This window comes from Bufo bufo, chromosome 2, assembly GCF_905171765.1.
Source record: "Bufo bufo chromosome 2, aBufBuf1.1, whole genome shotgun sequence".
Taxonomy (NCBI): Eukaryota; Metazoa; Chordata; class Amphibia; order Anura; family Bufonidae; genus Bufo; species Bufo bufo.
The window spans coordinates 470,626,736-470,649,140 of record NC_053390.1 but is presented as its reverse complement, the minus strand read 5'-3'; the positions used below and the strand labels follow the sequence as shown (position 1 = coordinate 470,649,140).

The 22,405-nt window shown below is 44.8% G+C and overlaps 1 protein-coding gene across 14 annotated transcripts in view; it reads right to left on the bottom strand.

Annotated features, from left to right (window-relative positions):
• PTPRS (protein tyrosine phosphatase receptor type S) overlaps window positions 1-21,430 on the bottom strand; it is a 600,160-nt gene extending 578,730 nt beyond the window's left edge. For 13 of the 14 annotated variants that reach the window (XM_040417713.1, XM_040417721.1, XM_040417723.1 and 10 more), the window contains exon 1: window positions 21,209-21,430. The gene's annotated coding sequence lies outside the window, so the exon portion shown is untranslated. Of the gene's footprint in view, window positions 1-21,183 lie in introns of all 14 variants that reach the window. The other variant, XM_040417715.1, reaches the window with a different exon arrangement.
• Window positions 21,431-22,405: the final 975 nt, after the last annotated feature.

The following is a 22,405-nucleotide window of genomic DNA, read 5'->3' as shown; positions in this document are numbered from 1 at the left end:
ATCCGTATTTTTTGCAGATCTGTTTTTTGCGGACCGCAAAATACATACGATCGTGTGCAGGAGGCATAATTTTGCGCCTAATTTAGTCGTAAAAACAGTCTAATTTCTACTCCATTCCAGGGCTGGAGTACTTCGTCTGTTAGGAGTAGTGGGTTGCACCACATTTTGCCTAAAAAGTTACCCTTTCATGGTCACTTGCGCCACATTTCCATGCGCATACTAATTAGACCAGTCTTGGTGAATATGAATCTGACTAGAGGTCAGACTTAGGCCTAATGCACACGGCCATTGTGCGGCCATTCCGTGCATCAGGGATCGCAATTTGCGGTCCCCAATGCATGGGCAACATCCATTGTTGCATGGGCAACATCCGTGAGGCGGCCGGGACTGATCGAGACCCATCAACTTGAATGGGTCCGTGATCCGTCCGCACCGTGCCCACATATTGCGGACCCACTGTTTACGGGCCGTAATACGGCCATGGCAGGGCAACGGCTGTGATCATGAGGCTTAATAGCAATACACCTAGTCTAGTTTATGAAGTGCTATGAGACTTTTGATAAATAGTCAACAAAAAGACAGACAAAGCAAATATGCCTGTCTAATTGAAAGCCTAAAAACAGATTAGCCTAATAAATGTGCCCCACTCTTTGGCCCAAAAAAATATATACTGAACAAGTCAGGCATGCATTTATTTATTTATATTTTACAAACAGATTTACTAATCTTTTAGATGCTACAAACTTTAGACGATTACTAAGATGGCTTTTAACGTCAGTCTTAGGCTACTTTCACACTTGCGTTCGGTGCGGATCCGTCTGGTATCTGCACAGACGGATCCGCACCTATAATGCAAACGCTTGCATCCGTTCAGAACGGATCCGTCTGCATAACGGCTTTTTCAGATCTGAGTTTTCACATCATGAAAACTCAGATCCGACAGTATATTCTAACACAGAGGCGTTCCCATGGTGATGGGGACGCTTCAAGTTAGAATATACTAAGAACTGTGTACATAACTGCCCCCTGCTGCCTGGCAGCACCCGATCTCTTACAGGGGGCTGTGATCTGCACAATTAACCCCTCAGGTGCCGCACCTGAGGGGTTAATTGTGTGTATCATAGCCCCCTGTAAGAGATCAGGTGCTGCCAGGCAGCAGGGGGCCAGACCCTCCCCAGTTTTAAATTCATTGGTGGCCAGTGCGGCCCCCCCTCCCTCCCTAGTATTAAATTCATTGGTGGCCAGTGCGGCCCCCCTCCCTCCTCAGTATTAAATTAATTGGTGGCTAGTGCGGCCTCCCCTCCCTCCCTAGTATTAAATTCATTGGTGGCCAGTGCGGCCCCCCTCCCTCCTCAGTATTAAATTAATTGGTGGCCAGTGCGGACTCCCCTCTCCCCCCACCCCCTTTAATTAAAATCACCCCTCTCCCATCATTGGTGGCAGCAGAGAGTTCCGATCGGAGTCCCAGTTTAATCGCTGGGGCTCCGATCGGTTACCATGGCAGCCTAGATGCTACTGCAGTCCTGGCTGCCATGGTTACTTAGCAATTTTAGAAGCATTATACACTGCTCAAAAAAATAAAGGGAACACAAAAATAACACATCCTAGATCTGAGTCAATTAAATATTCTTCTGAAATACTTTGTTCTTTACATAGTTGAATGTGCTGACAACAAAATCACACAAAAATGAAAAAATGGAAATCAAATTTTTCAACCCATGGAGGTCTGGATTTGGAGTCACACTCAAAATTAAAGTGGAAAAACACACTACAGGCTGATCCAACTTTGATGTAATGTCCTTAAAACAAGTCAAAATGAGGCTCAGTAGTGTGTGTGGCCTCCACGTGCCTGTATGACCTCCCTACAAAGCCTGTGCATGCTCCTGATGAGGTGGCGGATGGTCTCCTGAGGGATCTCCTCCCAGACCTGGACTAAAGCATCTGCCAACTCCTGGACAGTCTGTGGTGCAACGTGACGTTGGTGGATAGAGCGAAACATGATGTCCCAGATGTGCTCAATTGGATTCAGGTCTGGGGAACGGGCGGGCCAGTCCATAGCATCAATGCCTTCATCTTGCAGGAACTGCTGACACACTCCAGCCACATGAGGTCTAGCATTGTCTTGCATTAGGAGGAACCCAGGGCCAACCGCACCAGCATATGGTCTCACAAGGGGTCTGAGGATCTCATCTCGGTACCTAATGGCAGTCAGGCTACCTCTGGCGAGCACATGGAGGGCTGTGCGGCCCTCCAAAGAAATGCCACCCCACACCATTACTGACCCAATGCCAAACCGGTCATCCTGGAGGATGTTGCAGGCAGCAGAACGTTCTCCACGGCGTCTCCAGACTCTGTCACGTCTCTCACATGTGCTCAGTGTGAACCTGCTTTAATCTGTGAAGAGCACAGGGCGCCAGTGGCGAATTTGCCAATCTTGGTGTTTTCTGGCAAATGCCAAACGTCCTGCACGGTGTTGGGCTGTAAGCACAACCCCCACCTGTGGACGTCGGGCCCTCATGGAGTCTGTTTCTGACCGTTTGAGCAGACACATGCACATTTGTGGCCTGCTGGAGGTCATTTTGCAGGGCTCTGGCAGTGTTCCTCCTTGCACAAAGGCGGAGGTAGCGGTCCTGCTGCTGGGTTGTTGCCCTCTTCCACGTCTGCTGATGTACTGGCCAGTCTCCTGGTAGCGCCTCCATGCTCTGGACACTACGCTGACAGACACAGCAAACCTTCTTGCCACAGCTCACATTGATGTGCCATCCTGGATAAGCTGCACTACCTGAGCCACTTGTGTGGGTTGTAGACGACTCCGTCTCATGCTACCACTAGAGTGAAAGCACCGCCAGCATTCAAAAGTGACCAAAACATCAGCCAGGAAGCATAGGAACTGAGAAGTGGTCTGTGTCCCCACCTGCAGAACCACTCCTTTATTGGGGGTGTCTTGCTAATTGCCTATAATTTCCACCTGTTGTCTATCCCATTTGCACAACAGCATGTAAAATTGATTGTCACTCAGTGTTGCTTCCTAAGTGGACAGTTTGATTTCACAGAAGTGTGATTGACTTGGAGTTACATTGTGTTGTTTAATTGTTCCCTTTATTTTTTTGAGCAGTGTACTTACCTGCTGTAACAGGGTTCCGAAGGTGCACTCAGTCCCCCATTGCCCGCAGAACTGTTGCTTAGCTTTGGGAATGAGGATCTGTGTTTGACCTCATTCCCAGGGCGGCTTTACTGCTGGGTGGCTCCTTGCTCCTAAGTCTGCCTTGAGCGCCGAGCTGATCACTCGGTGCTCAACTGGTTGGTCTGTCAGTCATGTGACGCTGGCCACATCACATGACCCTCACTCCCCACTATAAATACAGGCAGCCTGCTAGCCACAGGTTGCCTGTTAATTTCTAGGTTCCTGGCTATTGGTTGGACTACTGAATACTCACCTGATTCCGTTCCCTGACGATCCTTTGCCTGCTCCTCCTGTACTGCGCATCCGTCCTGGTATTGTGACCTCGGCTCCCACCTGACTACTCTCTTAGGACTCCTCTTGTACTTCTCTACTCTCCTGGTATTTGACCCCGGCTTCTCCTGACCATTCTTTGCTTAACCCTTTGTACTGCGTAGCTCTCTTGGTTCTGACCCGGTCCGTTCATGTTCCGTATTTTGTCTTGTCTGTCTTCCCTGCACGTATCCTAAGTTAGGGACTGTCGTCCAGTTGTCCCCTGTCATCAGGACTCGTGAGGCAAGTAGGCAGGGCCAGGGGTGAGGGTGGAGCGCAGTGGTCACTATCCTTCCCCCTGTGTGTGTGTGTGGACGTGACCGTTACACCTGCGCTGTCTGTGGCCGGCCGGTCGATCCTCTTACTGGTAAGTGAAAGTTCTGTGCGGCGCATTGCTTATAGCACAGACCTGTCACTTACCAGTAGGAGGAGCGCCCGGCCGGCCACAGACAGCGCAGGTAAGTATAATGTTTCTAAAATTGCTAAGTAACCATGGCAGCCAGGACTGCAGTAGCGTCTTGGCTGCAATGGTAACCGATCGGAGCCCCAGCGATTAAACTGGGACTCCGATCGGAACTCTCCGCTGCCACCAATGATGGGGGGGGGGGTGATTTTAATTAGGGGGGGGAGAGGGGAGGCCGCACTGGCCACCAATGAATTTAATACTGGGGAGGGAGGGAGGGGGGGCCGCACTGGCCACCAATGAATTTAATACTGGGGAGGGAGGGGGGGTCTGGCACCTGCTGCCTGGCAGCACCTGATCTCTTACAGGGGGCTATGATACGCACAATTAACCCCTCAGGTGCGGCACCTGAGGGGTTAATTGTGCAGATCACAGCCCCCTGTAAGAGATCGGGTGTTGCCAGGCAGCAGGGGGCAGTTATGTACACAGTTCTTAGTATATTCTAACTTGAAGCGTCCCCATCACTATGGGAATGCCTCTGTGTTAGAATATACTGTCGAATCTGAGTTTTCACGATCTAACTCAAATCCGATGGTATAGTCTAACATAGAGGTGTTCCGATGGTGATGGGGACGCTTCAAGTTAAAATATATCATCGGATTGGAGAAAACTCCGATCCGATGGTATATTAATAGGGACTCCTGACTTTACATTGAAAGTCAATGGGGGACGGATCCGTTTGCAATTGCACCATATTGTGTCAACGTCAAACGGATCCGTCCCCATTGACTTGCATTGTAAGTCAGGACGAATCCGTTTGGCTCCCTACGGCCAGGCGGACACCAAAACGCTGCAAGCTGAGTTTTGGTGTCTGCCTCCAGAGCGGAATGGAGGCGGAACGGAGACAAACTGATGCATTCTGAACGGATCCTTATCCATTCAGAATGCATTGGGGATGAACGGATCAGTTCGGGGCCGCTTGTGAGAGCCCTCAAACGGATCTCACAAGCGGAACCCCAAACACAAGTGTGTTACAATAATACAACAGCATACATCCGTCATGAACAGATCCGGTTGTATTATGTCTTCTATAGCCATGACGGATCCGTCATGAACACCATTGAAAGTCAATTGGGGACAGATCAGTTTTCTATTGTGTCAGAGAAAACTGATCCATCCCCATTGACTTACATTGTGTGTCAGGACGGAACGGTCTTGCTCCGCATCCCAGGATGGACAGAAAAACGCTGCAGGCAGCATTTTGGTGTCCGCCTCCAGAGCGGAATGGTGACTGAACAGAGGCAAACTGATGCATTCTGAGCGGATCCTTTTCCATTCAGAATGCATTAGGGCAAAACTGATCCATTTTGGATCGCTTGTGAGAGCACATGACGGATCTCGGAAACGGAAAGCCAAAATGCTAGTGTGAAAGTAGCCTAATTTATGATGAGGTGTGCACCTCGTCATAAATTAGGACCATATATGGCAATCCATGTATCTGTTTGAAAAACAGGCAAAAAAGTTGTAAATTTGCCAGGGCCGGAGACCCAGCCACAGCATGGCCCCCGAAATGCCCTCATCCCACCCATCGTAAACACTCCCCTGCAACTATTTTTACACCAGACCTTAATAAATTACCCCCAGGCTGTCTAGACCTGCAAAAGATTTATAACAGTGGCTCAGGATAGATGGTCAGTGATTTCCATCAGTTAGGCCTCTTGCACACGACGTATGGCTTTTTCTGTATTTTGCAGACAAACTTTTTTTTTTCTGTTTCCATTCCGTTTTTTTGTGTTCCGTTTGCGGTCCGTATGCGGAACCATTCACTTCAATGGGTCCGCAAAAACAACGGAAGGTATTCCGTATGCATTCCGTTTCCGTTACGTTCAAAGATAGAAGATGTCCTATTATTGCCCGCAAATCACGTTCCGTGGCTCCAAGACAATGGTTCTGCAAAAAAAAGTATCCGTTCCGTTTTTGCGGAACCATCTATTGAAAATGTTATGCCCAGCCCAATTTTTTTAATGTACTTATTGTTTAAACATTATTGTATGCTTCCGTTTCCGTTTGCGACATGCAAAAAACAGATCACAAACGGAAACCAAGCGGAAAAACGCAACAGAAGTGGAAACACTACTGAAACAAAAAAAATGGAAAGGCTGATCCGTTTAAAATGGACCGCAAAATACAGAAAAAGCCATACGGTCATGTGCAAGAGGCCTTATTGTCAAAACCAGATGCAGGTCACAAACACAGCACCTGGCATTTTTTCCATTATACCGTATCTCTGTGAAGGCTTCACTCCTGGTTTTGTCTAAGAATCACTGATGATGATCAAACACTGACCAAATCACTGACGTGTGAAGGCAGCCTAAGGCCTTGTTCACATTTCCATTTTTCACTGACTTGTGCTGTCCACATTTTCCACAGACAGCACACGTAGCCATGCGCTACTTTAAACCATGATGCAGACCAAGCACGCCCACTGAAGTCTATGGGTCCGTGAAAATCATTGACACACATCTGTGATGTGTCCGTGTTGCGTCTGGTTTCCACTGAAGACTGATAGGAGAATCTTTGGAAATTAATTTTCAGCTGAGCAATATCGGTGAATTACGGATAACACACTTGGTAAAAACGGACACACGGACCTTCGCGGATATCTTCAAGGATGAAACACGTACGCTTTTTTTTATGGACGTGACACTGACACGGAAATGTGTAAAAGGTTTTATAGCTATGGAAAATGTATATTGCGGACATGCTAGTGGCGATATAGCAGCACATGTAAACAGCTCTTTATGGTAAAACAAGCTGACAGAATCCCTTTAAGACCAGCATCTAAAATGCCGGTCTTAATAAATGTGCCCCATATTGTTTGTTTTAGGAAGGGACACAGGATTTACACTTCTACATGTAAGAGTGGTGTTGGGCAAGAGGCCTAGGGGACAGTTATATATACTATTAGGTGGCATAGTTTTAGCCTTCTTCTTATTGAAGACATGCACATAGCTTGGTGTAAGAAGGAGGTTATCTCTAGAGGTTTTGAGGCCTCCAAACTAGGCAAACTGTGGCGAGGCAATCAGATTGGCACTGAGACTTCCAACGTGGGGCCTATCTGGTGTCTCAATCAATAAGAGAGGCATGGAACAGGAAGAGGTACATCATATGTAGTACCAAGTAATTAAAGCCTAGTGCAGAAAGGCCTGTTCGGAGACGATGCGGCAGGACAGAACTACAGCAATTGTCAGTTTTGGAGAGAGGTCATTCTGAAGTGTCTCTCCAACCAACCCTAAGCACTGGAGTTTTACTATTTTAGGGGCAATCCTTCACATAATCAGCCCTACCATCACAACCGCTTCTCCTGTGACCGGTTGACTTTCTCGATTCGCACATGCTCCTCTTGTGGAGCAGATGAGGAAGGAAGTAGGGACTTCTGAAAGGAAAGTGCCAGACTTGGAGTTCTTCTCTCCAGACTGGACTCTAGAGGCGTTCTCTGAAGCATAGGGCTATACCAGTGTCCAGAGAGATTACTGTAACTCATCCATAGTAAACAGTAAATCCCAATCTGCCAACTCTACCTTAATTCAACCTGCCATACCCTCTCAGAAAGCTGCTACCAGAGCCTCATTGTTTCAGGACAACTCCGAGGACAGGCTCCGGAACTAGATGGCATGCTGATCTACAGTCAAATAGCAAAGATGATGCAGCGGAAGCCACCCGACCAGGTTCCTCGAAGAAATTAAGGAAGGTTGTCAAGATTTTTTTGGGGGGAGGGGGTTGTGGAGCTTTTATTTAGATCATCATGTTCTCGATATCATGGGCAAACCAAACAGGGAGAGAGGAAAGACCTCCAGCACACACTCCTTCTTACACCAAGCTATGTGGATGTCTTCAATAAGGAGGCTGAAACTCTGCCACCTAATAGTCCATATGACTGTCCCCTAGGCCTCTTGCCCGACACCACTCCTATAAGTACAAGTGTATGTCCTCTGTCCTTTCCTGAAACCAACACTATGGGGCACATTTATTAAGACTGGCATTTTAGACACTGGTCTTAATAAAGCCTTAATAGGCCTCTACATAACTTTGGCGCATCCAGTGCCAGTTCTAAATGGGAGGACCGAAGCCAAACTTGATAAGTACCTGAAAAATAAGTCAGTCTCTCCCCAGGGTAGGGCAAAGTTGGCACCAGATGAGCCATGTATGCCTCTGAATGCAGAGGGCTCAGACGATGGCACCTCCTGTGCCCTTTCAGGCACTAGGTGTAGGTCTGAACCTATGCTCATCTCCAGATTGTTTCTTAAACATTCGCATGCTCACAACTGTAGTGAGAGAATTGGCCGACATCAAGACAGATGTGAAGCAAGCCACAGCTACGCTAGAAGACTCGCAGACCACGATTATACAACACAGTAAGGTGCTGCAAAGTATCAAGCACTTCGGTCTCATCTCAACAATGCTTTTTATCTCCACGAAGACCAGGAGTCACAGAAAGAATGTGAGGCTTAGAGGGGTCCCAGAATGCGAAGCAGCGTGCTCCTTGTTCTCTGATACTGTGCAACAACTAAGGCTACTTTCAGACTGGTGTCTGTACAGACGGATCCGCTCCTATAATGCAAGTGCTTGCATCCGTTCAGAACGGATCCGTCTGCATAACAGTTTTTTTCAGATCTGATTTTTCACTTCGTGAAAACTCAGATCCGACAGTATATTCTAACACAGAGGCGTTCCCATGGTGATGGGGACGCTTCAAGTTAGAATATACTAAAAGAACTGTGTACATGACTGCCCCCTGCTGCCTGGTGATGGGGACGCTTCAAGTTAAAATATACCATCGGATTGGAGAAAACTCCGATCTGATAGTATATTAATAGGGACTCCTGACTTTACATTGAAAGTCAATGGGGGACGGATCCGTTTGCAATTGCACCATATTGTGTCAACGTCAAACGGATCCGTCCCCATTGACTTGCATTGTAAGTCTGGACGGATCCGTTTGGCTCCGCGCGGCCAGTCGGACACAAAAACGCTGCAAGCTGCGTTCGGGTGTCCGCCTGCTGAGCGGAACGGAGGCCAAACGGTGCCAAACTGATGCATTCTGAGCGGATCCGCATCCACTCAGAATGCATTGGGGCTGTACGGATCCGTTCGGGGCCGCTTGTGAGAGCCTTCAAACGGAACTCACAAGCGGAACCCCGAACGCAAGTGTGAAAGTAGCCTAAACAAGGTGCCTTCAAACTGCTGACAGATTCAGGGGTAAAAAAGCTTCCTGTCAGATAGTTGTTCCTGTTCAGTCTCCTTCTTTAATGGTTGGCAACTCCTGGTTGGTCACCCAGATGACCTTCTCAAGATGTGGAATGCAGCAGTCATGGTGCATGTTGGCACCAATGACAAAGTTAGAGGTAGGTGGAGGGTCCTTAAAAATTATTTCAGGGACTTAGGCTGAAAGCTCATGCCAATGACCACATAGGTAGTATTCTCTGCTACCTGTACCATTAGCCACACCAGAAAGGCAGCGAGAGATTAGGAAGGTAAACAGGGACTTGGGGAAGAGTAATTACATTATAGGAGAAGAAGATTAAGAGAGTGCATAACTGTATGGGGGGGACATCTAAAGGGACATAACTCTGTGGGGGACCACTAAAGGGGCATAATTGTGTGGGGGGCCATCTAGGGGGCATAACTGGGTGGGCAGCTGTCTAAGGGGGCATAACTCTGAGAGAGGATGACCAAAGGGTGGATAACTATTAGGGGGACATCACTGTGGGGGCCACCTAAAGTGGCATAATTTATGAGGCGGGCATCACTGTGTTTAGGGGGCCCCCTAAAGAGGCATCACTATTTGTGGAGGCACTTGGAGCAGCACTGTGGGGGCATGACTATGTGGGGGGGTCTATGTGGGCATGGCTCTCTGGGGGCCACTAAAGGATGCATAACAATTAGGGGGGCATCAATGTGTGGGGACCATCTAAAGGGGTATAAACTATGAGGAAGACATCACTGTGTGTGAGGCTACAATGGGTGGGGGGAACTTGATGGGGAGCACTGTGTGGGGGGAGCATTTAAGGGTACATCATATGGGGCATTATACTGTACGGAGCCTACTTAAAGGGACATCATACTGTGAAGGGGACACTTAAGGGGAATCACTTTGTGAGAGGAGCATTTAAGGGTACATCATACTGTGTGAGGGTGCACTAAGACCAAACTTTATCTGGGGGGCTTTTAAGGGGGCCTCAGTCTGTGTGAGGGGCACCTAAGGGATCATCTGTCACATTCGAGTGTGGGAGGGAAACACCACACTGAACATAGGAGAGAAAGGGGTGAGAGAATAAGGCTTGGAAACTAAGGAAGGGAGATGGACACCTTCTAGTAAAACCCTAATCAAAGTCCTGACTAACTACCAGTATGAACAGACCCCAGAGGTAGGTGAGTTCATACACTGGAATACCTAGTGTCCTAACTCACCCTATAGGACCCTGGTACTAATGTCAGGACTGAGACAACATGTCCCTCCAAAATGAAGGACGAACAGGAGTCTCCCTCAGGCCTTAATACAAATGACAGGGAAATGCAACACACAAAATAACCCAAACAAAATACAAAAGGGAAAGAAAACACTTAACTTCAAGTGGCTATGGCAGCACAAGGAACTCAGTCGAGATCCATACACCAGCTATTCACAACTCCAACAGAAGCTATAAACCGCATAGCATAGTGGGAGAAACAATAATAAATAGAGAAGGTTAAATGACCATAATAGCCACACCTGGGGAAAGAAGGTGTGTCAAGCACCAGAAACAACACATAGATCATTTGATCCAAACAGAAAACATGTCAGTTCAAACCACCGGTTTCCAGTCTCACTAATCTCCTGCCACCTGTCGCAGGAAAGTCTGTGACATGATCCTACTGTTAGGGGGCACTTAGAGGAATCATACTCTGTAAGGAGGAACTAAGGGGCCATCTCAATGTGTCAGGGACACTACGGAGCATCATACTGTTTGGGGCACAAAGGGATCAACCTTCTGTGAGGGGGCACTTAGGGGTATCTTAGTTTGCAAGGGTTCTAAAGGGATATCATACTGTTTGAGGAGCACTAAGTGGCATCGATATTGTAAGAGGATTAGGTGGGCTAAGAGGTGTGGCTAATCGTAAAAAAAATAATTGAGCACTACACCTCACTGTGGTGTCCATCCTTACATTTTTTTTCGCAGTTAGTACCTTCATTTTACAGCAGACCCAGGTACAGTATGTGGACCTTTACAAAAAGTACTTGAGTACCCACGGTGTAGGATAAAAAAAAAAATCCAAAAAACTCTTAATTGTATGTATACTAATTGCAGAAGCCTGACTAGTAAGACTGGCAAACTGGAAGCAGTAATGTGTGAGGAGGACTATGACATAGTAGGAATCACTGAGACATGGCTGGATGATAGCTATGACTGGGCAGTTAACGCACAGGATTAAAAATTTTTTTCAAAGGATCGTAAAAACCGGAGAGGTGGAGGGGTTGCCCATGTAAAGTCCTGTCTAAAGCCTACACTCTGGGAAGGTATAAGTGAGGTAAATGAAAACATGAAGTCACCATGGGTGGAAATTCATTGTAAATCCACAGAAAATCTACAACTAGGACCCCATTCACACGACTGTGAGGCCGCCTTGCTGGTGTTGTGGACCGAAAACAGCGGGTCCGCAAAACAAGGGGACCGGCCACGTGAACTCGCGGGTGGTGACCCATTGACTTAAATGGGTTCGCGATCCGCAACATATGGCAAAAGATAGGACATGTTTTATGTTTTGAGAAGTGGAAGCATAGGCATGAAAGCCCACGGAAACATGGGCTTCTGTGCCCGTTCCTCTGGAAATAGATGAGGCAGCAAATGATAACAAAGTCATTATTATGAGGCACTTCAACTACCAAAATATAGATTGGGAAACTGAAACCTGTAAGACAATTACCTTCCTCAACTGCTCCAGGATCCAACTAGAGGGACAGTCATACTGGACTTAACCAATAGACCTGACAGAGCAACAGATATATAGGTTGGGAGATACCTGGGAAGTAGAGACCATAATATTATAAACTCCAAATTATTGTTCAAAAGTGTTTTTTTTTAATCAGGGAGGCATAAAAACGCTAAGAGAGGCCATTAGCCTCACTAACTGGGATAAAATGCAGACACAAAATGGGATATTTTTAAAAGCATCCTAAACTCTAATTTTGAGAGGTACATAGAAAATACAAGTTTGTTCAGCACTCAGATAAAATCCATCATAATTTATTTATTTGAAACATACAGAAAAAAAACAATTTTGCTCAAAATTGATCTTTAATTTTTCTATACGTTTCAAGACTAAAGTATGATGGATTTTATCTGAGTGCTGAACAAATGTGTATTTTCCATATATCAAGTGGGAGCCAGTTCTGTGTTAGTACACCAACATAGTGGATGGAGGTGAGCTGATTCAATTTGTATAATCTGTGTTTGAGAGGTACATACCTTATGGGAAGAAAAGGTCAGTAACAAGAAAAAAATTGTGTGGATAAACAGAAATGTAAAGGGGGCAATAAATGACAAAAAGAAAGCATTTAAATTACTAAAATGGGAAGGTAGCAAGGAAGCTTGATACCGTAAAATGTTCTCCAATTATATAAATGGTTAAAACGTTTCAACCTGAATGTGTTGGCCCTTTAAAGAGTGATGAGGGAGGAGTTATAGAGTGATGAATTTATTAAATACATTTTTTCGTCACTTATATATATCAGATAAAATGCAGAGTATCAAAAAAGACTCCCCATTAAAAGTGGCCTGTCTGACTTGGGACGAAGTGCAGCAGCATCTTAGAAAGATTAAAAAACACAAATTACTGGGTCCAGATGGCATACACTCCTGTATTCACCCCTTTGTTAAAAGACAGACCCTTGTTTCTGATATTTAAGGACTCTATAATGAAAGGGAGTGTTCTACAGGATTGGCGCATAGCAAATATGGTGTCAATATTCAAAAAGTGAGAATGCTTGGACTGGGGGAAAATGTGTGTATCTGGGTAAGTAACTGGCTCATCGATAGAAAACAGAGGATGGCTATTAACAGTACACACTCAGATTGGGTCACTAGTGGGGTACATCAGGGGTCAGTATTGGGCCCTATGCTCTCCTTTATGAATGATCTTATAGATGCACTGCACAGTAAAATACCAATTTTTGCAGATGACACTACACTGTGTAAAGTAATAACACGGAAGTGGACAGTATACTACTACAGATGGATCTGAATAGATTGGAGACTTGGGCAGAGAAGTGGCAGATGAGGTTTAACACTGATAAATGTAAGTTACTAGAATTCTGAAGAAGGATGATTAATCCAGTGGTTTATTCTGATTGCCTGAATGGAGTCAGGAAGGGATTATTTACCCTAAAATTAGGAAAATTGGCTTTTACCTCATGAATTTTTTTTTTTTTTCCTTCCTCTGATTAACTTTGCAGCTTTTTTCAGCCTTACAAAATATGTTACTATGAGAGCTGTGTTAAATATTAAAACCACTATGCAGTCCAAGTTAAATTATTATGTTGATAGGGAGACAAAAGTACTAAAGTCTTCTCTAGCATGATTTGGAGCCAGAGAAGCAAATCTTTTATCTCTGCATTTAGAGTACACCTTCAGAGTAATTTTTTTTTAGTGATTGCATGTTACTCATTTTTGGCTAAAATGGAATAAGTGATCAACAAGTCATAAACACCCCTAAATGGTATTAACAAAAACTACAGATCATCCTGCAAAAAATTTGCCCTGAAACATATCCGTAGACATAACTATAAAAAAGTTATGGGTGTCAGAATATGGTGATGAAACGAAATAAAAAGGTTATGCAAAAGTTTTTTTTTATTTTTTTCCATATTAAAATGCATAAAAACCTATACATACAGTGAGGAACATAAGTATTTGAAAACCCTGTGATTTTGCAAGTTATCTCACTTAGAAATCATGGAGGGGTCTGAAATTAACATTGTAGGTGCATTCCCACTCAGAGACAGAAAAAAAAAAAAATTAAGGAAATCACATTGTATGATTTTAAAGAATTTATTTGTCTTGCACTGCTGAACATAAGTATTTGACCACCTGAGAAACAACAAAAATTCTGGCTCTCAAAGACCTATTACTGTGCCTATAAAAAGTCCACCTCTACTCCACTCATTAATCTAACTTAGTAGCACCTGTCTGAGCTCTTTAAAGACACCTGTCCACCCAACAGTCAGTCAGACGCCAACTACTACCATGTGCAAGACCAAAGAGCTGTCAAAAGACACCAGAGACAAAATTGTGGACCACCACACGGCTGGAAAGGGCTACGGGGCAATTGCCAAGCAGCTTAGTGAAAATAGATCAACTGTTGGAGCAATTGTTAGAAAATGGAAGAGGCTAAAGACGACTGTCAGACTCCCTCGGATTGGGGCTCCATGCAAGATCTCACCTCGTGTGGTATCACTGATGATAAGAAAGGTTAGTTAATTACATGAAGAGAGCCAGGTCACTGTCGGTAGAACACTACGCCATCATGGTTTCAAATCATGCATTGCACAGAAGGTTCCCCTGCTCAAGTCATCACATGTCCAGGCCCATCTGAAGTTTGCCAATGACCATCTGGATGATCCAGAGGAGGCATGGGAGAAAGTCATGTGGTCAGATGAGACCAAAGTAGAACTTTTTGGTCTAAACTTCACTTGTCGTGTTTGCAGGAAAAAGAAGGATGAGTTGCATCCCAAGAACACCATCCCTACTGTGAAGCATGGGGGTGGTAATATCATGCTTTAAGGGTGCTTTTCTGCGAAGGGGACAGGACGACTGCACTGTATTAAGGAGAGGATGAATGGGGCCATTTATTGTGAGATTTTGAGCAACAACCTCCTTCCCTCAGTCAGAGCATTGAAGATGGGTCGTGGCTGGGTCTTCCAACATGACAACGACCCAAAGCACATAGCCAGGATAACCAAGGAGTGGCTCCGTAAGAAGCATATCAAGGTTCTTGAGTGGCCTAGCCAGTATCCAGACCAAAATCCAATAGAACATCTTTGGAGGGAGCTGAAACTCTGTGTTGCTCAGCGACAGCCCCGAAACCTGACAGATCTAGAGGAGATCTGTGTGGAGGAGTGGGCCAAAATCCCTGTTGCAGTGTGTGCAGACCTGGTCAAGAACTACAGGAAACATTTGACCTCTGTAATTCCAGACAAAGGCTTCTGTACCAAATATTAACACTGATTTTCTCAGGAGTTCAAATACTTATGTTCAGCAGTGCAAGACAAATACATTCTTTAAAAATCATACAATGTGATTTCCTGAACTTTTCTTTTAATTCTGTCTCTCAGAGTGGGAATGCACCTACAATGTGAATTTCAGACCCCTCCATGATTTCTAAGTGGGAGAACTTGCAAAATCGCAGGGTGTTCAAATACTTCTGTTCCTCACTGTATGTGGTATCGCCGTAATTGTACTGAGCTGGAGAATGAAGAGCATAAATTAGTTTTACTGCATAGTGAACGCCGTAAAAATGAAAACCATAAAACTGTAGCAGAATTGCGGTTTTTTTTTCGTAATTCCACCTCATTTGGAATTTTTTTGCTGATGTCTAAACCTGTCAATCAAGGGGAGGGGGACTGTGATGGGCACAGAGAGTGTTGCAAAGCAGTGCGCAAAAGATTCAGCCCCGCCTCCTTGTGCTCAAACTTGCTGATTTGCATATAATTTTTAAAAAAGCAGCAGCTCTTTAACATACAGACAAAAGAAAGGTATAGTTTTAATCAGAATGATGAGCCCTACCTATTACGATTTAGTAGCAATATAGTGGGGCGCCAATTACACGTGACCGGTATTACAAGGGTGGCGGTATAGAAATATATGTATATATAGCAGTATATAGATTATCTACAACAGCTCAAATGGCAGGTCTATTGGTACTGTGTTAGAGCTATATAAAAAACATGCCATAACTTGGACGGAATAATGTTATTAGAATGAGAAATAAGTTAAGTCAAGGAACTTACTTCACCAGGGAGGAGGATGAACAGGATAAACTCAAGACACCTGTCCTCCTTACCTCCCTCGCCGAGGTCGCCTGTAAGATGGATACACACCCCGTCCTCGTGATGAAAGGAAACTTGAGGGCTTCAAACCAAGGATGCTTGTTTATTCCAATAAAAAGCTCGACGCGTTTCGGGGATTACAACTAAATCCCCTTTATCAAGAGCATAAGTATAAATATAAGCATCCTGTCCATGTTCCTGCGCTTTGTTTCTTTTTAAGTGGGCAGCTGCCTTGCACTGTGGCCAGCCTATCACAAGCTGGTAATTTGATGGTAGTTTCAAGTTCTCCTCTGGCGCTTCACCCCTCCTATTCTCCTCTCCCTGTCCCAATCCCCCTCTCCACACATCCACTCCAATTTTTTCTTTTATCTTTTACGATTTAATAGGGCTGATCCTAATTTTTTTCTTCTAATTTTTTTTATTTATTTTGCGGGATTTGTTGTAGGTTTTTTAGGAACCATTTTGGCATATGTACAGTGTATTAAATAACTTTTATTATTTTATTTTTAGGGTGAAACAAAAAATACTGCAATCTTAAAGAGGACCTTTCACCGATTATTACACTATGAACTAACTATACAGACATGTAGAGCGGCGCCTGGGGATCTCACTGCACTTACTATTATCCCCGGGCGCCGCTCCGTTCTCCCGCTATGCCCTCCGGTATCTCCGCTCACTAAGTTATAGTAGGCGGAGATTCCAGTCACTAAGTTATGGTAGGCGGAGTCTAGCACAGAGCTCACAGTCTGGGAGGGTATTTTCTCCCAGGCTGTGATCTCTGCAATGCGATTGGCCAGCGCTACAGAAGAACAAGGGCAGACTCCGCCTACCATAACTTAGGGAACGGAGATACCGGAGGGCATAGCAGGAGAACAGGGCGGCGCCCGGGGATAATAGTAAGTGCAGTGAGATCCCCGGGCGCCGCTCTACATGTCTGTATACTTAGTTCATAGTGTAATAATCGGTGAAAGGTCCTCTTTAACATTATTTTGTGGAATTTATTGACGCCGTTCACTATGTGGTGTGTGTATATATCATAACTTTATTATGTGGGACAGTACAATGATGATAATGTCAAATTTCTATACATTTTTTATTTTTCCTTTACTCCTGCAGGCCGACAGTTCCCCAACTGCCCCCCGCCCTCCAGACTGAAGGTGAAAGTAAAAGCAGGTTTTACCATATTTATTCCCGACTCAATTTTTAACAGCTATATCTCCTGCTGATGTTGAGATAATGCCGACATAAATACTGTTTTTTCAGCTGGGCTCAGGCAGAACAGTTAAGTGCTTTCCCAAAGCCCAAGCTCAAGCAAAACTGTTTGGTGGTTATTAAAATACATATCTATACTGTCCTGGAGTTAGCATTCCCTCCCATTTTTCTTCATTGACCTGTAGATAGATAGATATCCACAAGGGTGGTGGACCTGCTTGATAAAGTGGGTCCACCACCCTTTCACCCATATTGGAGAGCTGCCTCATTTCTGCTGTGGATATTCTTAAACCATAACCGATGGTTATGGAGGGATTACACCCACATCATCTTTTTCATGTGACAGTGCTGCTGTTGTTTCTTGTTATAGGTAGGTAGGTAGGTAGGTATTAGATATGAGAATGATACACAGACAGACTGATTTCCCCAACTCTAAATCAGAATAACTCCCTGGATGAATTACAGAAATCCTATAATATTATTACACTCCAGAAATACATCCAGGCCCCTCTTGTACTCGTCGTCACCACCTCCTCAGGCAGAGAGTTCCATAGTCTCACTGCTCTTATGACATCTAGCTACCTAAATATCCCTTTTTTCCCATCTTCCCCTTTTCTTTCTTGCAGATGGTTCAAGTGTTTGATGTTTGGGTGGATCAGTCTTAGTAGTGCTGCATTTTCTCCCCTTTTTTCTAGTGTAGGTTTCACTCATCTTCTCTAGCTCCTGCCGAGACGCCAAAATCTATTAGGCCACCAGCACACATTACAGAATACGTGTGTTTTTTCTGAGAGGATTCCCGTATGGAAAAACCGCAGCATAGTACAGTACCAGCAAAGTGTATAAGATCACACAAATCTCATGTACACCGTGGGAATTGACCTGCCGTGCGGATTTCCAAATCTGCAGCATGTCAATTAGCTGCGGATTTCACCCTTATCCACACCAAAATGTGCAATTAGAAATGACGGATTTTGGTGTGGATATGCTGCAGAAACGCATAGAAATCCTCACAGATCTTATGTGCGTTCACCCGCACTTGTGTGTAGGTGGCCCTAGACTTACATATTATTTATATGGCTTCCATAGTCATAATATACAAAAAACACACATATATCTTAAAATGTTAGATGGACTAACAAGCTATTTCTCCACCACTATTTGTAAAACGTCAGCGTTCAGCAGTTGTAAGAAATATTCCCAGCATCCTGATACATAGGTGAAAGCTGGGCACCAGTTCATTGCCATTCGTTGTGTACCAGAACAAGCAGCAATCCCAGCCAGGCACTTGTAGGATCTGTGCTCTAATATATAGGAGTAACCAGGCATTAGTAGTCTTTGTATGTGGAATTATTGGTTACAAAGAAGGCCTAATGCCAAGCCAGCTGCTCCCACTACAAATCATGCTGTCATTCAGCGCAGTCGCTCACACCATGGTGGTGGAACAGGCGAGGCAAAATGACTTCTTCACAGCACAAGCGTTTCTAAGGACCATGATGATAATAAACACCTTCTTCCCAAATCCATACATGCCACAATAATGTGCGGAAAGGCTGCAGAGCGGTTCTCCTTTGGATGGTGCAGAGATTTCTTTCCACTCAGGGCCTACAATGGAGGAGATGTTTCCAATCATTCTCTCCCCCCTCCCTCTCACTGGTAGGAGGAATGCGGCTCTCCAGAATTATCAACCATTCACTTCCCTCCCCCATCAGAACAACAGATGGTCTTCCACTGTGGGTGATGAGGACACCACTCCATAGTACAAGAAGGTAGATTCTCTCATAAAATCCCCTTCCAGCCAAGCAAATTACAACAAACCGAATGAATCCATTGTTCTCCTCTAAAAACCTTCATCCCCGTCTACCGTTAATCAGGTCCACAAATCAATCCAGCCGTTAATCAGGTCCACAAATCAATCCAGCTATACATTTAATGAAAGCTAGGGCCAGAAGGCGTCTTCTATATCTATACACCCGCATAAATGATATATGTAAGAAGCCAAGGTTATTACCCAGTGCACAAGGAGAAAGTCTATTAAAAGCCAAATGCAATTCTCCTTAATGGATTCAGGCATGATGTACAGTAGTCTCTCCGACATGACCGAGGCTTTCTCCTCAGCAGCACTCTCCCCAGCCTGACCCAAGCCCAGAAACAATGACAGATGACCATCTCCACCAGCTCTGAGGTGGTTTCTCCACCGCGTGTTTATTTCAATGATGTAATACACAAGAGCCAAGCCTCACTTCTCATTGGTAATATACTTCCTAATTACGTCATCGGCAACGATAAAGCACCTCACAATGTACTATAGATATATACCACATAATATCATTTATATATCATATAAGATAGAAAGGTATCATAGCTCACCTACCCCATGTATGATATCTCATATGAGATACATAGCTCACCTATGCCAGGTATGATAAATCATGAGATACATAGCTCATGTACCCCATGTATATCATATGAGACATATAGCTCATGGACCCCATCTAGGATATATCAATCATGAGATAGATATCTTACCTACTCCATGTATGATATATCATGGGATACATAGCTCATGTACCCCATGTATGATATATCCTGAGATAGATAGCTCACCTACCCCATGTATGATATATCCTAAGATAGCTAGCTCACCTACCCCATGTATGATATATCCTGAGATAGCTAGCTCACCTATCCCATGTATGATATATCCTGAGATAGATAGCTCACCTACCCCATGTATGATATATCATGGGATACATAGCTCATGTACCCCATGTATGATATATCATGAGATAGCTAGCTCACCTACCCCATGTATGATATATCATGAGATAGATAGCCCACCTACCCCATGTATGATATATCCTGAGATAGCTAGCTCACCTACCCCATGTATGATATATCATGAGATGGATAGCTCACCTACCCCATGTATGATATATCCTGAGATAGCTAGCTCACCTATCCCATGTATGATATATCATGAGATGGATAGCTCACCTACCCCATGTATGATATATCATGAGATGGATAGCTCACCTACCCCATGTATGATATATCATGAGATGGATAGCTCACCTACCCCATGTATTATATATGAGATAGATAGCTCACCTACCCCATGTATGATATATCCTGAGATAGCTAGCCCACCTACCCCATGTATGATATATCATGAGATAGCTAGCTCACCTACCCCATGTATGATATATCATGAGATAGCTAGCCCACCTACCCCATGTATGATATATCCTGAGATAGCTAGCCCACCTACCCCATGTATGATATATCATGAGATAGATAGCTCACCTACCCCATGTATGATATATCCTGAGATAGCTAGCCCACCTACCCCATGTATGATATATCCTGAGATAGCTAGCCCACCTACCCCATGTATGATATATCATGAGATAGATAGCTCACCTACCCCATGTATGATATATCATGAGATAGCTAGCTCACCTACCCCATGTATGATATATGAGATAGCTAGCTCACCTACCCCATGTATGATATATGAGATAGCTAGCCCACCTACCCCATGTATGATATATGAGATAGCTAGCTCACCTACCCCATGTATGATATATGAGATAGCTAGCCCACCTACCCCATGTATGATTTCCACCTCAGAAGCCGTGTACGTCACCAGCCATTACCTCATATGAGCCATTCTCCACCAGGCCAGTCTATGTATATGACAGTGCACCTCCCGTTCTCACATATACATTCTTATCTTCTATTACATAAGCCAAATGGCAATTGTCCCTATTCTATTAGCCGATTCAGGAGACGACATGACGACACTGTTCTCCTCCTCAATCCAATCTCATTCTGCAAAGCAGAAAAACAAAAAACCAATCCACCCGTTAATTCTCCATCCTTCCAGGAAGCCGCCGCTGTCCCGGCTCCTGCCGTCTCCCACACACCGCGGATCACACCTATTGTCTATGGCAGACAGAAACCGATTCAGAAAAACACGAATTCGCTCACCATTATTCCTGCACTCATTCCTTACCGGCAGCATCGGGAGGACTGTCAGAGGAGCAGCAGAGGGAGCATCGCTCTTCTAGCCACACATGAATCAATCAGCCGAGCAATATCCACGGTGCTGGCGGCTGTCACCGAACGGGAACACCTACAGAAGGCGATGACCCAGCAGAGAATAACGGGAAAGGTGGAGCTCGCGCTTCAAAGGCGGTGTCTGTGAGGGAGCGGTTCTCAGCCTTCCCTATCGGGCTGCTGCAGTCGTGTCTGTCAAACGGAGGAGGCGGGGTCCTGTCACTGGGGGCGTGGCCATCTTTAGGACTGTGGTACCTTGTGGGGTGGACTCTTCATCGCTACCTGAAAATAGAAGATGGAACATTGCTTTTTACATGCAGCGCTGTGGTGATTGGTGTCCTCATTCGGAAGCTTGCTACTGCTATGTTGCCTCCGATCCTGTCACATATCCAAATATCAAACGAAGTATATATATATATATATATATATATATATATATATACTCACACATATAATATATATATACATATACAGAAAGAAAAGAAGCAGCACACAAAAAACAAACGGGTGCAAAAATATCCTCCTGAGAGACCTGCGACCAAGATCCCAAGTATGGATAGTAGAGCAAAAGAAGGCAGCACTAGTGTGAGTATATATATATGTGTGAGTAGTGCTACCTTCTTTTGCTCTACTATATATATATATATATATATATATATACACACAACATACAGTATTTATTGGTTCCAGGAACACCGTACTACCTTGAAACCATTGTAACTTTAGGCCACAAAGCTATTGCTGGTAGCTGGCTCAGAGGACCCTAAAATAAGAAAACAAATTAAAGGGGTTCTCCGAGACTGGGAAGGCCTTTTCATATGGCCAGGCAGAGTGCTGCAGTAAAAAAAAAAATCACCTGTCACCAGCTAAAGGCTCAGGGGCCCTGGTGCAAGAGTTCAGCTTGCCCCCCAGCCCCCCCCCCCCCCCCCCCCCCCCCTCCGCCCTTCCCTCAGTGCTTTGTTACAAGGGGCAGGGGTGCACCTAGCCTTTCTACTGCCTGAGGTAAAATTGAAACAGCACCCCCCCCCCCCCAACCCTCATGTCAAAATCTCCACCTAACCCCTTCCCTCCAGTACTATTGTTAAAGACATACTTGGAAAACATGACATTACATACAGCACTACAAAACATACAGGGTAATAAAGCCCCACAT